Raw genomic sequence first — 15,590 nt, forward strand, 5'->3', positions numbered from 1 at the left:
GTTCTGTTCATGTCTAGATTCTAAATGAGATACATGTGAGGTATTTCTTTAAAGGCCATATATTAAAAGTCATTATGTAGTTCTTTAAGAAAGCAAAGTTTAATGTGTCAGTTTACTTGCAATTACAGGTGGGGAAAAGATAAGGCTTCTCTCTTGTCCACCTCCAAGACCTCTCTGAGTTCAGCCTTGTCCTGACTCTTCCCTGGAAGCGGATATTTTGCACTTTGCATGATGAAAGTCTGATTTTCTTTACTCTGTTCTTTTCCGTTTATAAAGCATGTGTTGTGGTTGTTGGATAATCTGTAGCTTGCTGTAGATATTAACATCGCTTGTCCCTGGTAGCTGACTAATGTGCTGATTTTAGTAGCTCATTCCTTTGATGGTAAGGATTATGTGCTGAGAGCCATTGAGTGCCCATTTTGTAGAGATATTGCGTATGCTAATTCATATGCCTATGCATTTAATTTGGTGCACTTACAGTTCAGCAAAATCACTCCGTTTTTCTTTTGTGGTGCAAGAGGAAATAGATTTCTACAGCATTTTGACTATTATTAACGGTTATGGAAGCTGTAAGCTAATAATAATAATAATCACCATCATTCATCAAGTGCTTACTGTGCACCAGGGGTTGTTCTAAGTTTTTTGCATACCTTTTTTCATGTAATTTCTCAAGCAGTTCTGTAGGGTAGGTACATTGCAATCCCCATTTTAGAGATGAGGAAGCTCATGTGCGTGAACACGACTTTCTGTCTAGGTTGTCCTACATCATGATTCTGAAGTGCTCAATCTCCACTCTCTTCTTCTCTCTTCTTCATTCTCTCTGTCTTCTTCATTCTTTTTTTCTCTCATTTTCCTTCAGTCTTTCAGCTCTCTCTCCTTCCAGCATTTTTTCTTTCCATCTTTTCCCTTTTATTATGTAAACAACAATGTTCCGTGACAGAGAAGAGCTAGTGTGATATATTTACAAGGCATGATTTACAAAATGAAAAATACCCACTTTAAAAAACCTTTGGATTTCAGTACTTATGACTATAGTACTACACAAAACTACACAAGGATTTTTATCTATCTACTATCTATCTATCTAACTATCTATCATCTCTGTCTATTTTATCATTTATTATCTATCTATCTCTCTATCATCTATTTATCTTCCTGTATCTCTCTCTCTCATTGTAGGCCTTGATTTAAGGGTACCCTCACTGCTTTATCAATTGCCCCAAAGTCATTGCATAAGGCCTACTGCGCAGAGTCTATGTTCAATCACGTTGATGCCCAGAATCTCAGGATATTGAATAAACATGACTGGGTAGCTCGTAGGTATAGAACACTATCACAAAATCCAATCTGACAGAGTGTCATGAAATTTAGTTTCCAGTCACTGTTAGAATCAGATCAGCAGTTCCTACTGGTCCGGTCCAAGATGTATCTTTTAAAAGGGACCTGATATTAAATAGATGACTCCTACCCTACATATAATACTCAGATTCTCTAGCAAAGATCTTAGTCTCTTTTCTCAGATCATAAGAATAAAACTCCAATCTAGATATTTGGATAACAACAAAAACCACGAACAAATAAATAGGTAAGTGCACTACCATCCTGTCTAGCCTAATTTATCATGAACCTACGTGGCATTTCCCAGAGCAGTACAGCTTTATCTGTCTTTCTAGGAGAGGTTGGTAGGTTTGAACCTCTGACTTTGACATTAGCACCCAACTCTAACCATAGTGCCACTCTGACTCCTTATACACCTGGATTCGTCGTTTAAAGAGTACCAGCATTACCCTGGTCAGAGGATTAGCCATACATACCGAGAAACTCCTCAGTTTTCCATCCCACCCTCACTTTTCCGCCTGGCGATTTCAATTCTATCAGGTAACTTTGTTTTCCCTTCACTGAGAAGGGATCTGTCTTTGTTCAAATGCAAATGTACACGATATGAGTGGCACAAAGCTGAGAATGGCAGTTCACTGTGAGTTGTTCTCTTGGGAGGGAATGGGCGTGAGCTGGGAGGGGAGTCCCAGTGGGTGGCGGCTGAGACTAGAATGTCCGTGCACAGGGACGTGCTGTAGGGCAGGCCACCAGAAAGCACAGAAAGTCTCCTGCAAACCAGGCATACTCCACGATCCCTCACAACTCGCTCCGTGTCTGGTGTTGACTTGATCTTGTGCTTTTATTTTATTTTTGAACCAAATTAGCAAACACAATACCACAGAGTGTTCTAAAAACTATGCCATGTTACCTGCTAGCATTGGACGATGGTATGGCCATAGACGTGCTGTAAGATGTGTTTGTAGTGAAGGTATAGGCTTTGGAGTCAGACTGCTTGGATTTAGAAATCAATTGCCTTGATTTATAGCTCAATAACTGGTGGTATAGTGGGCTGCTAGACGCAAGATCCGAAGCTCTAGATTCCCGCTGCTCTGTGAGAGAAGGTTTTAAGCTTTCTACTCCAATAAAGGTCACAGTATTGAAAATCCGCAGGACAGTTCTACTTGGTTCTCTGGGGTTGCTCTGAGATGGAATCAACTCGATGGAAATGAGTTTTTGTTGTCAACCCTCTTTGGATGGATTTCTGTTGGTAGGTTAAGTTAGGCTGCTAACGAGCTTAATGGTTCAAATGCACCCTCTGGAGGGAGATGAGATTCTCTCTCTCTCTCTTTTTTAAAGTTAAATCATTTTATTAGGGGCTCATACAACTCTTATCACAATCCACACATACACCCATTGTGTCAATCACATTTACATATTTGTTTCCCTCATTATTCTCAAAACATTTGCTTTCTACCAAGCCTCTGGTATGCACTCCTCATTTCCCCCCCCGCCCGCCTCCCCACTCCCTCCTCCTCCATGAAGCCTCGATAATTTAGAAGTCAATCTTATTTTATCATATCTTACACTCTCTGACGTCTCCCCCCTTTTGGTAAAGATTCATCGCTTCCAGTACCTTAAGGAGTAGTTTGACTTTTCCCTGTAGGATGCTATGCGTCTGAATGCACTAGGAGGGAGTGGGTGGAGTGGAACCCTGTGTGGTGCAAATAGCATAGTCAACTGTTAATTGGAAAGTTGGAGCTTTGAGTCCATCCGTAGGCATAGTGGAAGAAAACCCTGGTAATAGATTTCTGTAAGCTAAGTCACTGAGGCCGCGATGAAACATCTTTCTACTCTGACATAGATGGGGTAGGAATAAGTTGAAATTTACCTGACGGCACTGGTGATGTAATGCTACTGCAGGGACTTAGATGCTCCGAGCTCCAGATTTTTCATATATAAAATGAAAGCAATAATTAAACTCATCTGTGTAGATTTAGACAGGACAATTAATATAAAGTAGTAGACTTAATGACTGAGCAAATGTTAGTTGTTAGTGTTTTCATTAAATTGCTAGGTTTGGGGGTGGGGGGAAAGGAACTCGCAGGGTTGACTGAGGTTGGGGTGAAAATAGTCATCCCACTGTAAAGTGTGCTCTATTCTGACCAAGCTGTGCTCTCTCACAACACGTTATATTAAAAACGTCTTCCTTTTCTTCGAAACAGGGTTTGGATTCTACTTAAATGAACTGTTTATGCAAATATGGTCTTATGTACAGCATCTTCTGCCCTCTTCTGGCCTATATAAGAAATTCAAGTGTTTGCATACACTAGATAGAAAGGGATTGTGTATATATGCATATATTTATTTATTTTTAGTAGTCATCCACAATATCAGTTCTTAAGTTTCAAATAAGGAAAATCCATCTGTAATAATTTAAATGAAGGTGGGAGTTACTAGAAAATTGTGGGTGACTTTATCCCCATAATTTGCATTTGCAAAACAGATTTCATTCTGTTATTAGTTCATTCATTCTCATTCTGAAACTGGCAGATCTAAATATGATAACTACCACATATCCATAATTGAACTTGGTCACACATTACTTTCAGAGTATAAAATCAAAGGTCCTTACAGTGCCTACAGACACTCAGATGGTGACAAAATGAATCACTGCACGAATACACTTGATTGCCGGCCCATTACAGGATGCATATCTAACAGTGATTGTATTTAATAACTAATTGTATCCATAGAAAACAACATGTTCGTCTTTCGAGTTAGGACCCTCCAGGACACCTGAGGATATTCCCTGTTGATTTTGAGATCCAGTGTGGATGGAGCATCAGTGATATTTGAACTGGTCTTGCATTCTCCCATACTTGTCAGAGATTACTAATTATGGAACATAAAGCTGGATTGGTAGTTGTATTGGTATTGAGAGACAGTGAATGACTATGAGGAGGGTCGCAGTAAGCAGCCATCAGTGGAGTCAAAGATCAATTGCTTAAAGAAGCCCCATACATCTCAGGGCTTCCTGACGTAGAAAGAATTGGTGTTGTTATTGTTAAGTGTCATAAAGTCCGTTCTGGCTCATAGTGACCCCACATAAAACAGAAGAAACAGTAGACCCGAGACCAGTGGCTCTCAGCCTTCCTAATGCCATGACCCTTTCATATAGTTCCTCAGATTGTGGTGACCCCCCCCCCAGCCATAAAATTATTTTTGTTGCTACTTTATAACTGTCATTTTGCTACTGTTATGTATCATCAATGTAAATATCTGATATGCAGGATGTATTTTCATTGTTACAATTTGAACATAAAGCATAGTGATTCATCATGAAAACCATATGCAATTATACATGGTGAAATATTCATTTCTAATGACAAAAAAATGAAATTTTGTCTTGAAGCATGGTGTAGCATGGGTAACAGTCTAAATATAATATGTGTTAATATGTATTTTCTGATGGTCTTAGGCGACCCCTGTGAAAGGGTTGTACAACCCATAAAGTGGTCATGACCCACAGGTTGAGAACTGCTGCCCTCTACTTTCCTTCCACGTCTTGCTTTGTTTGAATGAATTGTTATAGCCACAATGTCAATCTATCTCTTTAGCGGGCCTTCTCCTTTTTCATTGACTCTCCGATTAACCAAGCATGGGGTTCAACTTCAAGCTGGTCCCTCTTGCTAACATACCCTAAGTATAAAATTCCAAGTTCTAACATCTTTCTTTCTAAGAATTTTTCTGGTTGTACTTCTTCCAAGATAGATTTATTCATTTTTCATGAAGTCTGTGGTATATTTGATAATCTTTGCCAGTGCCATAATTCAAATGCTCCAATTCTGCTTGTTCTGCTGTATTCAGGTAACTTTATAAAATGTTAAAAAGCAGGGCTATCACTTTGAGGAATGAGATGACTCTAATTCAAGCCATGGTATTTTGGATTGCATAATATTCATCCAATAACTGGACAATAAATACAGATTTTCCCGTTGTTATAGGACATTTGGTTTATTGATGATGAAATCCTTTACAATTTCAGTCTTTTTTCGGTTTATGGTAATGCTATTTATTGGTCCAATTGTGGGGATTTCTGTGTGTTTGATTGTTTGTTTGGTGTTGAGGTGGAATCCACACTGAGTTCCATCACTAAGTGCTTCAAGTCTTCTTCACTCGCAGTAAGGGGAGTCACGTCAGCTATCTATCCCTGATCATTAAACCCAGATTGTTAGATTCTTACTCCAATTCTAATGTCATATCCTTCCTAGAATCCAGTGTCTCAGATTATTTGCTCAGTATGCAAATTCAAAGAAAGCTTTAGTCACAACACAGTAACAGACAGTTTGTAGGAGAAGCCCCACTGGATAGAGAGAAAAACGGTACAAATAGCTCATGATAAAAGTGGCAAAGTATCTATGGTGTTTCCTGATTTGTTGCATTCACAATTTAGACTATGGGACCCAAACATCTCCAATGTTGAAGAGTCACATCTCATACCATTATTATCCACCAATGCCGAGTGAGTACTGTGGACGGTTTATGTTGTCTTTGGGGTATTCAACTCCAGAAGGACTGGTTGCCTTCATGGCAAGAAAGTTTGCATGGCCACTAACACACATGACTGTTTACAACAAAAGTGTACACAGAGCCTGCGCCGTTTGGATAAGAGCATTTGTCTTGCTAAACTTTGAAGCATCCTGACCAGAACACAGTATTCCAAAAGATGTTGACTCCAAAATCTATGGAGAGAACAATGCATTAAAATTCAGAGTGAGACATAAACACTAGCCTCTGACAAATACGATATTAATCCATGAAGAAGAAGCAGTTTTCAATAAACATGATTAAGGTGTTTTGCTATCTTAGAGACAATATCAAAGTTTTTACTAATAGCAGTGGCCAAAATATGTTCTAGAGAGCGTATAGAGATAAGTACATTAAGAAAAATCAAACAACAAGATATCCAAGATTGCTGTCATTAAATTGAGAGCAACAGAGTAGAGCAGCGCCTTGGGGTGTCTGAGATGGGAAACATTTATACGGACAGAGAGCCTCACCGTTCTCATTTGAAGCAGCTACTGATTTGGAAGTGCAACCTTATGGCCGAGGCTCTGATGCCTAGACCACTAGATAGTCCTATTTACTGTATTTAAATCCTGTTTTCATTTTATATATGACAATTGTACAGTGTGACATTGGTTTTTGTTTGTTTAATTCCTTATGACTGATAGGGGTTTATCACAGAGAGTCCCTACTAAGTAAAGAAAGGAAGACAATATCAAATGCCCATATGTTTTCCATTTACATAACTTCATGTTCCTGATGATTCATTTATAACAATTATTGGACATGGAGCCACATCACAACTGCCTCTTTGAAAAATATTTTTTACAGAAAACAGTTCATAAAAATGGAATTGTTCCAAATCATTATTGGAAATATCAGTGACCTGCTTGGAAAGACTGCATTAATTTATGATGGAAATTGCATAGGACAAACCATTCTTTTCGCACCACAAAACATCAAAAAATTACCTCATCCTGAAAGAGCGGTACTTTTGTAAAGGAAATTGTTTGGGGGCAATCAATCATCTTGGTCACCCTCTTCTCTGAGACAGCAATCTTCTTAATGGCTGGAAGAAAGGCACTTCATTATTCCCAAGATGAACTCAGTGTGCAAACTATCATATAGAACTTGGTAAAGGCTTGTTCAATGAAGTCATGCCTGAGCATTAGCTTTGTTTCCATCTATACAGTAATGGTTGCCTATCATCGATGATTTGCTATTTGGCTGGGTCTGAGTCAAGCAGATTTCACATATTACCTCGATGTTAAAAATACTTTTTTTTTTTCAGGATGGGGGTAGCAGGGTTGGAGCTTAAAGGCAGAGTAAAATATAAATAAATAGTGTATCTGCCTAGCTCATACAGATTCTCCATCTTGAAAGTCTACTCTTTAGCCTGATCTACAATCTACTGAATTGTCACTTTTGGAATCCATGGTCCTGGGTCACAGCCAATTGGGTCACTACGAACATGAACTCAAACTAGAATATTTAGCTCCTTCCCATGACTGCAGTTGATGTTCACAGGGAGGTGCTTTAGTAATACTCTGACATGGTTGGACGAGAAACAGGTAAGCTTCATACCTGGTATTCTCTACAAACACTTAAAGTCGGTTAGTAGCTGATTATTTCGCCACTACCCTCTCAGGGCGACTTGCCCATGAAAAGAGTGGAGGATCAAACAGTTGAACTGAAAATAAAAGAAACGTTCGTCTATAGTATTCTTTAAAATTATATATATGATTTGCATATGTATAATATGCATATATATATGTTCATAGTAATGCCCTGTGGCAGAGGATTGCTGCCCCGAGTTTTGTGAGGCTGTAGGCCTTGCAGAGGCAGATGGCTGGTTTTTGTCTCTGCTTGGCCCCTTCATGGGCTCAAGCTGCACTTCTTTTCGTTACCAGCTGAGCACTTGACTGCTGCGCCACTGTGGTGGCTTCTCGGCTAAAACAAAGCGATGAATAAAATATTTACGCCCATAGAAACCCGTTCTCTTTTGTCCTTATAACAACTCCAAAAGCGATTATTGACATTGCCATTTTGTAGCACGGAAAATAAGTTCATAGAGCAGAAGCAATTTTATCAAAGCAACTTCCTTAGAATTAGTTGAAACTTGTGTTTGATTTGAGGTTGGAATAACTTAAAATATTATGCTCCTCCTTGTCTGTATATCATGCCACATCTGGTTGAATTCACGCTTAAATTATGCATTTATGGGGAGCCTTTTATGTTCCAGGAGCTATGTTTCTGTGGATTCACCCGGGTTGCCAATAGTTGTAGGTATTTACATGGATTTGCATCCATATGTGTCCGCGAAGACTGCCAAATGCAGACTGCTCAGCTCAAGGTTAGAGAATTTCTCTGTGACTCACTTTTCATACACTGTGCATCTACTAGAGATAAAATTAAGGGGAGATCACCTTTGAAAATACATAGAAGTTGTCAGAGGCATCTGGTATTATTAAAATCTCTCAACATTAAATCCTTCCCAAGAAATGGATATGCTTTAACTGAACAAGACCCTACCTGGTGTGGCTTACTCATGGATCTTCTCAAAGGGAGAATTTAAGAGTGTTACCAGGCTGGTAGTAGGCACCTGTGTTTAGAGTTGGCATAGTTCCTTCAGTGATTGTTTTGTGATATCTTAATCACCTACGTGTGTATGGTACCCAGTGATATATTAATCAACTACATATGTGTGATACCCAGGCTCACTCTCATCTAGATTCATGATGATGGTCCAAGAAATCCCAAAGTTTCTATTCCTTAAGCCCATGGAAGCTAAGTCACTTTGTCAAGGTCACATAACTAGTAGGTTGCAGAATGGGGCTTTGCCAGCAAGAATACACTGCCAACACAAACGATTTAAGATCATTTGGATTATTTCTTTTTATTTCTCCAAGTAACAATGCATGTCAATTAGATTCATGGCAGAATCCATTATGTATTCTACCCCCATAATCGGTTTTTCCCTGACTTAGTGAAATGTAAAATGAGAAACTTATAGGTTGTATAGTTAGAATCTATAATGCATTGGGCACAGCACAAAGAGCCCTTATATTAATTAGGTGCATTCTAACTTGTAACTTGATTTCTCCATTTTGCATCAGGATTTGAAATTGTCCGAAATGCTGAAAAATCAAACCACAATACTATCATTTATGGCATTTTAGTTGAGTGATCATCTTGAAAGCACTGATCTGAGTGATCTGTCACAGTGTCTTAATTTTTATACAATGTATGCCTGCTGTCCTTGGTAACAGAGCCAAAGAGCAAGTCCATTGCTGGCAAGTCCATTCCCAGTGACAGTGACCCTTTGAACTGAGGGAGTTGTGCTGCCGAGTTCCTGAGACTACAGATCCTTAGCTCACAGGTCTTTAGCAATACCATCTTTCCCCCACAGAGCACCTGGTATGTTGAACCTGACAGGGGGCAGCCCCATGCTTAGTCCACAACATCACCAGGGCTCCTTTTCATACCATCAGAACATAGAATACACTGCAAATGAAAAATACTCAGATGTCTGAATGTCCAACAAAGCATTTGGGTATTTTTACAATGATAATGATAACAGTTAACACTCATAGAACCTAATTGTAACCTAACAGGGTTCTGAAATTCTGCATGCTCTGGCTGCATCACCTCCACCTTCACAAGCACTTGTCGGGCTGGGACTATTAGTATTCTATGTTTAAGATGATAAAAATGAGTCACAGAGATTACCCCTTCATTTGGTCATGCCATTTTTCATTTCTTCATCTCCATGCCAGTATGCTTTGGGGGGAAAAATCTGCCATGATTTAAACTTTTTAAAAATTTCACATATCTCATAAATGTTTTTTTTATAATCCCACCCATGTCTCAATGTGTAGGTCCCACCCCCTTGTCTCTTCCTCTTGTGCTCTATGCTCCATATGCGTTTAACGATTTGGTGTCTCCAACTAAGAGCGCATTGGTCACTTAGTATCTTTTTGTGAACCATTGTGTTGGGATATGTGGGGGATGGGGGACATGGATAGAATCCCTCTTACATGCTTGGGTTTTGGTGCAATTGAAGGATAGATGAAAAGATATATAGGAAACAAAGTATCACCTCAATACGGAAGAATGCAATTATGCCTCATGCACAAACACAGCATTGAAAAATTACAGGTGTACAATGCAGCAGCAGAATATCTCCTACTAAACAAACCATTTACCTGTGAATCTCAAGGTGCTTGGTACGAACCCCTCAGCCATGCCATGGGAGGAAGGTGAGGCTATCTGCTTGTATAACAATTCATAGCCTTGGAAACTCCATACAGGAGTCTATCTGAATCAGAGTTGACTGTTGAGATATTTTTGTTGTTATTGCTTTTGTTTAAAGCTTATTGTGTGAGGTACATATTTTATTGCACCAACCTGGCCGATAAACACATGTGGGGTTAATTGAAGGGTGGAAGGATAAATGACTCAGTGAGCCTCACCTTTCTAGTTCTTGGGTCTCTTGCTTTGCGATGGTCAGCCCAGGGTGCAGTTGCCTTAGTCAGTTCCCTGCTTCAGCTTGCAAGGCTCACTTCCTGTGTGAGACAACTCTGAGGAGAAGCCACATGGACCTACTCTGATACAGCCCTGGGTGCTGGAGCAGCTGTATAGAGACTCCCGTCAGTGCTGAGATGCTTACATGTTTACTGATTCGGCTTTCCTCCTACAGTCTGCATCATTGCATGTGTTCCGTGAGATGGAGGAGGATTTTGTGGATTGGTGTCTGACATATAGGTTAATATTGGACTTGTTGGCTTGGGCAGCACTGGGCTAGGATGTTTTCTTGGTGGGCACTTACTCATTATACAAAACTCTCTCTTATACATGGGTTTCTGTGGATTTGTTTCTCTAATGTACCCAGACTAATTCACTGTGTAAAGGACACATGGTAGTTTAGTGTTCACCCAGGGTCAGTGATTCAAAACCACCAGCCACTCCAGATGAGTTTTAGAAAGATGAGGCTGTCTGCCCCTGGGAATATTTATAGGTAGAGAAACTCAGAGGAGCAGTTCTACTCTGCCTAGTAGATTCTGTGAGTCTAAACTGACTTGATGTCAATTCATTTATGTGGTCCAGAAAGAGAGCTTGGGGTTCAGAGATTAGATAGGATAGCTTTCACGTGAAAGCAGAGAATACAAAGCCCACGTTGTCCTTTTGAAATCACAAATCATCATAATAAAATCATGCTTTGCTCATGTGCCCTGGTGGGACAGGGTTTAGGAGCACAGTTGCTAACCAAAAGGGTGAAGATTAGAAGTTCAAATCCACTTGCTACTCTGTGGAAGACCACTGTGGCAATCAGCTTCTATAAAGATGTATAGCCCTTTAAACCCCGTGGGGGCCATTCTCCTTTGTCATATATGGTCGAGATGGGTCAGAATGAACTAGAAAGCAATGAGTTTGGTGTTTGGCTTTCTCCCCTATAAAGAGAGTTAGTGAAGAAATATAAAAAGGTTAGAGGTGGGGCTCCTTCCAAACTCTAAATTTAAAAATAAAAATGTATATGGCACAAATAATCTCAGTTCTTCAGGACCCTTTACATTTCAAGCTGGGAGGCAAAGGGAGCATTCCCTGGACATTGTGTGAAAGCAAAAGAGGCAATCAGTAGCTCACAGAACTAGAAAGGTATGGTGAAAGAATTTTGTTTGGACGTGGTTGAGTACAGGGTGTCTCTACCAAAGGGCTTGGTCTGTCTTTTTCTCCATTTTCCTTTGTCTGAATTCCAATCTCAGACAGCATTTTCGTGTCTCTCCAGGATGATAAGTTGTCCTCCAGCATCAGTCTTACCCAACTCGGGTATCCCCAGCGAGAGAGGGCCACGGGTTCAAAATACTTGGGATTTATTGTCTTTGGAAGACTTAAGCCTTTGAAGTGGCAAGGTAAAGTCATATCATCCATTGGAACTGTGGAGTGAGTGTCCGTATCCTGCCTCCAGTGAGCTATTTATCTCCTTAGCACCTCCCAATGAGGTCATCAAGCTGCAACCTGATTGACAGGCTAAACTCCACCCCATCACCCTTAATAGTTTCAAATTGACAACAGATTATGTAACTACTACAAATTGGAACTATGCTTAACATCAGGTTACCTGAAGAATTGAGATGAGGGAGGGTGGGTTTCACAAAGAGATACCACACTTGTCTTTTAGAGGTGAGCGGTCTATTTGGAGCAGGTTGATAGAATCAATTTCCACACATACACCTGTTCTACAGGTGAATGGACCACAGCAGACAGGTCATATAGTCTCAACGGCACAGGTCCTGGGTATAACCAGCTTTCATCGATTATACATATTATTAAACAACATTTATTCATGATTCTATTACAGCCAGGCAAGAGAGCATCTACGTTTTTGGTTTTCCTAGAAACTAGACTTGCTTAACATAGGTGAATTGGGAGATCTCTTTGCTATACAGAAAATATTGTTGTTGTGCCAGGTGTTATAACAGGAGTCTGCTGGAAGGGAATCAAGAGAGAGAAGCAAAAGTAACCCAGTCTCTGGTGTCACAAGAAAGGAGGTTGCATGTCGGTTTGACTTTTGTTATGTTAGTTTCAGCAAGATAGACACACACACATCTACGTATATACACCAAACAGGCCAAGCCATCATGTCCCCGAATTGATGAAACAAAAAAATTAGCATGCCAGTTTCCATCTAACAGAAATAAAAATACCTCCAAAGTTTCAACTTAATGCGCTGTGTCAGAGTGTACTGACTCACTTGTGAACGAAAAATTGTGAGGTGACTCCTCTGAGTTAGACTAGCATATCTGGAGGGAGATCTCCAAGACACGTGATTATCAGCAACCTGGCTTCTTTGTGCTGTTACACAGGGGCAGGGCGTCTCTGTCAGCTTTTCCAAGGACCCACTTGTGTTCCTCCCCAAATGCTCTAATTGTATTTTCCTGTTGTCGCTCTATGTATTTATTTTTCTTCAGTGTTTGAAAAATACAATAGAATTGTCTTCTCAGCATGTGGAGATCAGCGTGTGTTAAAATTGCATTTCCTATTTTAAACTTGCTCTTTTTTAATTTAAGACTACTTGTCAGAACATGCAGTCTTCTTTGCCTCCTAGAAAATGTGGAAAATACAAACCCAATATCTTGAAAGAGATGACATCTAGGGGGAATCAAACCAATATTAACTAAACAAACAAAAACAAGAAAGAAAAAAAATGAAGGACCGATCAATTTAATTTGAGTTGGAATCACTCAAAGTGATGAATATGTACAATTGTGGCACAAAGAAAGAAAAGGATATTGGTTTTAGAAGTGGAAGGATCTTCTATTCTGGGTATTATTAGGCAATGCATTTAATTCCCATGAACTTCCATTTTACTGGAAGATATTAAAAGAAATACACCATTCCTAATAACTATACACAAGATTACTGTCTGAAAAATAATGAGTAATAACTAACACTTTTTATGAATTCACTTTTATCTAAGGCAATATAATACACACACACACACATATACTGCAGAGGGAATTTATTGGGAGGAAGGGGAATTCCCCAGAAAACAATAACAAACAAAAACAACAATACACAAATTCTATCATCTCTAAAGTGGAGTTGAATTTTTATCCCCATTGTCAACTGGGAAAAGTTGACTTAAGAGACTGTGATGCATATGAACATGTGTTTACCCTTCATCTCATTTTTACAAATACAGTAGTACCCGTACAGAACAGTGTAGCACCTGTGGCTTTCCAAGGCTTTAAATCTTTATAGAAGAAGAAAGCCTTAAATTTCTTTCTTGAAGCATGTGATGAGTTTGCATGGACCTTGAAGGTCATCCTCCAACATGTAGCCCACTATCTTCCAGCACTCTGTTTTGAAAATTGGAGTGCCCATTTCCCCAGAAATCTGAAATGTTGGCTGCTAAACTCCACAGCTACACATAACTCCACAGACATTTCCCGAGAGAGCTTTCTAGCATTGGGTTGTGTGCAGTCCCCGGGGGCAGTCCTCTTCCAGTAGCTGGTTGAGGGCAGACTACAAAGGTCCCCTCCTTGACTCGATTTAGGGATTTTTCTGAAAAGCCATCTCAGCTCTGGCAATCCTGGAGCGGTTGATATGAGATTATGTTGCAATCCCATTGCAATTCAATTTCCCCCTCTAATCTGTTCTACTCCCATGATCTCTCTTGGGTGTTTATCAAGAGTGTCCCTCAGGAAACTTTCTTCATGCAAATCCTTGCTTTCTGGTCTGTGCCTTCCAACTCCTCAAAGGCACTCAAAATAGGAACCAATAAAATGTGTAATATTAAAATTATTTCATAAAGGGGCATATATTAATATTTAATGAGTTATTCTATAGAGTTAATCAAACAAAACAGAACCGTAAGACCTTTGCCTTCTTTATGCTAATGAGTAGTACTTTGCTTATTTTTCATAGATATTTATACATAATGCCTCATCATTTATTCTATAGACACGTTGATTATAGAGAATATTCATGTAGCACAAATTAAGTCCTGCCACAGATGCAGTTGGCTTACTATAAGTAGGACCAGTGATTTTATTGGTCTTTTCTCTTATGAAATGCAATGTATAATAAGGGAATGTGTGGCCGACAGTGCCTGAATGCTACTTTCAGTAATAGAAACCCTTCTGGGGAAATGAGATTGGTGCCAAGACCAGAATATGGAAGAAAACTTGAAATCATTTCACTTCTATTTCAGAAAGGTTTTTTCTTTAAAAAGAAAATGCAGCAAGACCATTTTTGAGGACAGCCAATAGAACTGAAGCATTTGAATAGAAATACTTCTCTATAGATTTCTATAATCTACTAAATAGAAATGCAGAGTCCCTAGGTTGGCATGCAACTCTCTGCTCAATCTCGTGCCAGCTTACCTTTCAAATTATCATTCACTGCACCCCTTCAGGAGCTTCCAGTGTGCCTGCCAAGGTGGATTTAGCTATTCCCTGACTAAAAATAAACAGAAATAGGTAAACGAAAAGAAAAAATATGATATGTCCTGGCCAAGATCTATTAAGCTGATGTCTCCTCCTAACTGCACAAATTAAAATACAGTAATAATAAGACAAAACAAACCAAAAACTCTGAAACGTGAATCAAAGCAGAAGTGCACAGGTTACAAAAAACTGGAAAAGTTCTCTAGCCCAAAACAAGCCCCAAGCAGCCTCCTCTTCTTTTTTCCCTTTCCCTTGAAGTTTTACTATTACAAAGGTGTCGAGTGGTAAGAATAAGTAAAATTCTGAAAGAACCACTTCCTTTTGGTCCGAAGAAGAGGAAAAAGAGTCCATCCAACCTGAAAAATATAAAGAGATATCAAAGGAGACAAAAGCAACCTACATGTTGCTTATTAATTCATATTAATCCTGATCACAACTCTAGACTGTTGTGTGTAAGATAGATGCAAGCCAGATATTAAAAAGCTAGTAAAGCAAAGCTTTGCGTTTCAGTGAATTACTTGTGAGAAACTACTATGGCCAGAAAACATGGAATAAGAAGTATAAAGAGCTAAAAGAAAATAATGTCATCGAAGACTTGTATATAGAATGATGCTATCCTTCAAGAAAGGTCATAGAGTAGAAATGTCCACAGGTAAAAGGAAATTAAAGTTTTCATTCTAGCCACGAATTTTGGAAGACAGACACTTGGCTAACTGACTGGAAGCGAGACCATATTGGTGTTTGTTCCCATAAATAGGT

The sequence above is a fragment of the Tenrec ecaudatus genome, chromosome 4 (assembly GCF_050624435.1).
Source record: "Tenrec ecaudatus isolate mTenEca1 chromosome 4, mTenEca1.hap1, whole genome shotgun sequence".
In the NCBI taxonomy this organism is placed as follows: domain Eukaryota; kingdom Metazoa; phylum Chordata; class Mammalia; order Afrosoricida; family Tenrecidae; genus Tenrec; species Tenrec ecaudatus.